A 6188-nucleotide genomic window follows, 5' to 3' on the forward strand; every position below is an offset into this window, starting at 1 on the left:
GGAGACGTTATTGTTTTAGAGGGAAGATTACAGGACGCGTGAAAATATCTCTTATTAATCCGATTATAAGATGATGAGACAAAATACAAAAAACAACCAGGCGGTTTTTGACAAGACAATCACTCGACCTTCCCGCCATTATAAGCGACTTTACAAGATACGATCTCCCTATAGTTCCTGATCTACAGACATATCTGTGGGTTTTTCATGTCTCATTGCTCATCGAAACCCTTGAAGACTAAATAAATCGGGCGGTCTCGGCTCACAAGTTGGAATTGCTTGCAAGCTCTATAGCATAAACTCTGGTAAAACCTCTTTTACACACAATACAACTCGTGGACCCAAAGGGAGTATTAGGAGGTCGTCGACACGAAACCTACAAGTCTTTGATTCTTTACCTGATTGACAATGATAGAGGGCAATGCGTGTTGACGTTACCTGGCAGTGATGGCTGATGGGAAAAGATTTTGACGTCGTCAGTGATTCCCCCAGTGTCCACATTGAGGCACTCCCATGGCTGAGATAATGAGACTAATCTAAGCCACTTTTGGATTCAAATGTATCTGGAACACCGCAAAATCTAGATCATGTACGCACGCAGTACATGTGTGGGTAACACTTCAAACACGCTTTGTGGAACTGTGACGAACATTTTTGCTTTCTCGAGACAGTGACGTCAACGGTTTGATCCACCTGTAACATAATGTAACGCATGCGTAATAAATAGCATTAACAATGTGCCGTTTCTGTGCTTCATTGATGATGAGGCAACAAAAGCAAATGCAATGTTGCAACCGAACGATGCGTAACATCTAGAAAGCGAAAAATACTAGAAATTGTTCTCAGAGCACATTGGTCCAGATCGTTCCATATTGACCTGGATGTGATATGTAGAAAGCCTCTCCTTCATTCTACGTCTGCCCCTAGCACGTAACCTACATGTAAAGCAGCTTAATACGATAGGGTCTTAGTTTTTTTTCATCTTCAACAGATTGTCATCGTCGCCACAAGGGAACACGTGACAACATGACAAGAACAAATGTTTTCTTCTTTTAAATCATGTTTAATTTTATATTCATTTTATAATTTGTTTGTAAAATATCTGAAGTACCAAGATTTCAGTTGAATAAAGTTATCAATAAAACGGATCAATCCTAATGCAGGCCATTATGTTCATTGTACAAAAGGGCTTTCAAGCTGAGTATCATTTAATTGCCAGAAATAGCTGCTCCTATTGTGGTGCCCATTTTACAAAAATAGGAATATTAGTACGCACAGTTGTGATATTATGTGAGCATCAGTCCTCATATTAATGCAAACAAGAGACATTACAGATTTACAGATTTAGCAATCTCAATTTCAATTATCCCAATGAAAATGTCTCATAGAACGAGATAATGTTATCTGAAGTGTTTCTGATTTGTATTAACATGATTAATATTGTTGATCACATTGGGCATTTATATGTATTTCTGTAAAATAAAAATACTATATTGACAAGCGTCAACCTGAGCTGATATCATGTATTAATGTTGTACATGTAGCTTCGTAGCTTTTTGTTATCAGGTTATAGATATAAGACATAATCTTAATACTAAAATAATTTATGTATAATTCTTATCAAGAGACAAAAAAATTATTTGAATTCGAAAATGAAATTTGTACACCGTAACAGATATATATAAAAAGACTCAAAATGACGTCATACGGACATGCAGGCTCAAGTTGCAATTGATTTGTACCATTTCAAAACAATAAAGGTTATGCCAATAAACATGATAGCAAAAACAGTATCTAACCACATACTGTCTGTTCATTCTCGTGTAGTTTGGACATGCTTTGTTATTCAAGATGAACTTTGATAACGATAATCCAAATGCACTACTTGTAAGTTGGTTAATTCTGCTTCGATTTTGACCTGTGTTTTTACAATACCGAAACTTCAAACAATGTTGTCTACCAAGACATGACAGATCTGCATAGTGACTGCATGGTAGACGTAGTATAGAAACAAACAGTTGTTCATTGTGTGACGAGTTTTCATTGTTTTAACTTTGATACGCTATAGGCAGTACGACCTATATGTTCCTTTGGTGCGGGTATACATCTGTCACGCAGTTCTAACAATTAAGCTTAAAATATTGAAGGCAGTAAACTATCATCTTGCTTAATATAAAACACAATAAAAAAAAGTTATAGGCTCAAAGAAATTAAAAGGGTATAACAAGTGCAATAAAAGTTTTGATTAATTGTATATTATCATGATTATACGCGAACTAAAACAACGCTACATGTAGCAACACTAAGCAGTAGAAAAACGATTTCGGTGCGAAGTATTAACTGTTAATATTGTAAATGTAGATGTTATTATATTGTAGTACTTTCTTGCAATCATCATTAACAAACAACAGATAAGCATACCTCTTACACCAGTAGTACACGGGGTAGTACAGTCTAAGTGCGGTACGTGAGCTGTATCAGTTAATCCGTATAGAAAATTGTCCGTGTATGCATTTCAGCAGTGAATCGGTTAAGGATATTGTACCATGATGGGCTAGTACAGTGCGATATCATTGAAGCAGCTATTAGGTATGTACATGCACAACATGATATGTATTACACAGTATACAAAAGCAGTAAATAACACCAGTTCAAAAACAAAGACTAGTCGAAAGTGCATTAAATGTGAAATGTAGTCTACATGATTAGATGGAAACAAGATGTAGAAATCATGTAGGGCTGTTATATAGAGAGAATTAATTATGGAGAGATTTATAGAAAGTGAATATGCATATGATATCATAAAATGTGCCTCTTTTTTCAATGACACTTAGGACAATTTGGTTTGACACTTAGGACAATTTGGTTTATCGTTAACTGCTTTCATAATATGATGTGGAACAATCTATTTCATTAGGGACCGTATAATACTTTCAATCCGGTCCCTGATTTCATGCAAAACATCAGCAATAATGATTTTTAATGTTTTGTAACTTTAAAAAATTAAAAAATCGGCGATATTCAACTGTGCTACAAACTTCCTATATCTTTCCAAATGTTAGGGTGACTTAAGCTCGTGGTTGTCACACTGGTCACTCAGCAATGTAATAATAACATTAATTATACAATTATTGTACAATGTACGGTAAAGTTAAAACGTGTAGTTGTCGCGTTTTAAGTGTTTTTGATCATTATATCACCATGATCACATTTGTGATATTATATGAAAATCAATCCTCATGATTATTATTGCAAACAAGAGACATAACAGATTTAGTAATTTCAATTTCAATTATTCCAATGAAAATGTTTCATAGAACGAGATAATGTTATCTGAAGTGTTTTTATTTGTATTAACATGATTAATAGTATTGATCACATTTGGCATTCAATTTCTGTAAAATAAAAATCCTATATTGACAAACTCCAACCTGATACCATGTATAATGTATTACAATTATTAAGATTATATTAAAATATGTATAATTTTTATCAACAGACAAAAAAAAATGAATAAATCAATTAAAATTGTTTGAATTTGATAATGAAATTTGTACACAGTAACTGATATATCAAAAAACTCAAAAATGACGCCACACGGGCAGGCTCAAGATGCAATATTGAAGAAAATAAAGTTGCAATATTGATTTGTACTATATAGTGACTGCATGGTAGACTTAGTATAGAAACAAACAGTTGTTCATTGTGTGACGACGAGTTTTCATTGTTTTAACTTTGATACGCTATAGGCAGTACGACCTATATGTTCCTTTGGTGCGGGTATACATCTGTTACGCAGTTCTAACAATTAAGCTTAAAATATTGAAGGTAATAAAATACCCTCTTGCTTAATATAAAACACAATAAAAAGTTCTGGGCTCAAAGAAATTAAAAGGGCACAACAAGTATAAAGGCTAAAATAAAGGTTGTATATTATCATGATTATAAACAAACTAAAACAACGCTACATGTAACAACACTAAACAGTAGAAAAAGATTTCGTAAGGATTAACTTAATATTGTAAATACAGTATTATGTTATTATATTGTAGTATTGATGTTGATTATTCTTGCAATTATCATTAGCAAACAACAGATAAGCATACCTCTTGCACAAGTAGTACAGTCTAAGTAGTGTGGTACGTGTGCTGTATCAGTTAATCCGTATAGAAAATTGTCCGTGCATGCATTTCAGCAGTGAATCGGTTAAGGATGTTGTACCATGATGGGCTAGTACAGTGCAATAGCATTGAAGCAGCTATTAGGTATGTACATGCACAGCATGATATGTTACACGGGGTACAAAAGCAGTAAATAACACCAGTTCAGAAACAAAAGACTAGTCGCAAGTGCATGAAATGTGGAATGTAGTCTACACAAGATTAGATGGAAACAAGATACAGCTATAGAAATCATGTAGGTCTGTTATAGAGAATTAATTATGGAGGTATTTATAGAAAGTGAATATGCATGATATCATAAAATGTGCCTCTTTTTTCAATGACACTTAGGACAATTTGGTTTATCGTTAACTGCTTTCATAATATCATGTGGAATAATCTATTTCATTAGGGACCGTATAATACTTTCAATACGGTCCCTGATTTCATGCAAAACATAAGCAATAATGATTTTTAATGTTTTGTAACTTTAAAAAATTAACAAATCGGCGATATTCAACTGTGCGACAAACTTCCTATATCTTTCCAAATGTTAGGAATGCTTAAGCTCGTGGTTGTCACACTGGTCACTCAGCAATGTAATAATAACATTAATTATACAATTATTGTACAATGCACGGTAAAGTTAAAACGTGTAGTGGTCGCGTTTTAAGTTTTTGATCATTATATCACCATGATCACATTTGTGATATTATATGAAAATCAATCCTCATGATTATTAATGCAAACAAGAGACATAACAGATTTAGTAATCTCAATTTCAATTATTCCAATGAAAATGTTTCATAGAACGAGATAATGTTATCTGAAGTGTTTTTTATTTGTATTAACATGATTAATAGTATTGATCACATTTGGCATTAAATTTGTGTAAAATAAAAATCCTATATATTGACAAGCTTCAACCTGATACCATGTATAATGTATTAATGTTGTTGCCTCATATGTTTTTGTTATAGATAACTTTACAGATTAAGTATAAGATATGATCTTATTAGTACAATTATTAAGATTATATTAAAATATGTATACTTTTTATCAATAGACAAAAAAATGAATAAATCAATTAAAATTATTTGAATTTGATAATGAAATTTGTACACCGTAACAGATATATCAAAAAACTCAAAATGACGCCATACGGTAGGCTCAAGATGCAATATTGAAGAAAATAAAGTTGCAATATTGATTTGTACTATATAGTGACTGCATGGTAGACTTAGTATAGAAACAAACAGTTGTTCATTGTGTGACGACGAGTTTTCATTGTTTTAACTTTGATACGCTATAGGCAGTACGACCTATATGTTCCTTTGGTGCGGGTATACATCTGTTAACGCAGTTCTAACAATTAAGCTTAAAATATTGAAGGTAATAAAATACCCTCTTGCTTAATATAAACACAATAAAAAGTTCTGGGCTCAAAGAAATTAAAAGGGCACAACAAGTATAAAGGCTAAAATAAAGGTTGTATATTATCATGATTATAAACAAACTAAAACAACGCTACATGTAACAACACTAAGCAGTAGAAAAAGATTTCGGTGCGCAAGTATTAACTGTCGATATTGTAAATACAGTAAATGATATTATATTGTAGTATTGATGTTGATTATTCTTGCAATTATCATTAGCAAACCTCTTGCACCAGCAGTACAGTATAAGTGTGGTACGTGAGCTGTATCAGTATAATCCGTATAGAAAATTGTCCGTACATGCATTTCAGCAGTGAATCGGTTAAGGATGTTGTACCATGATGGACCATGAGTACAGTGCAATAGTATTGAAGCAGCTATTAGGTATGTAGCCTACATGCACAACATGATATATATTTCACGGGGTACAAAAGCAGTAAATAACACCAGTTCAGAAACAAAAGACTAGTCGCATGTGCATTAAATGTGGAATGTAGTCTACACATGATCAGATGGAAACAAGATACAGCCATAGAAATCATGTAGGTCTGTTAAATATAGAGAATTAATTATGGAGATATTTATAAAAAGT

This window comes from Amphiura filiformis, chromosome 8, assembly GCF_039555335.1.
Source record: "Amphiura filiformis chromosome 8, Afil_fr2py, whole genome shotgun sequence".
Lineage (NCBI taxonomy): Eukaryota > Metazoa > Echinodermata > Ophiuroidea > Amphilepidida > Amphiuridae > Amphiura > Amphiura filiformis.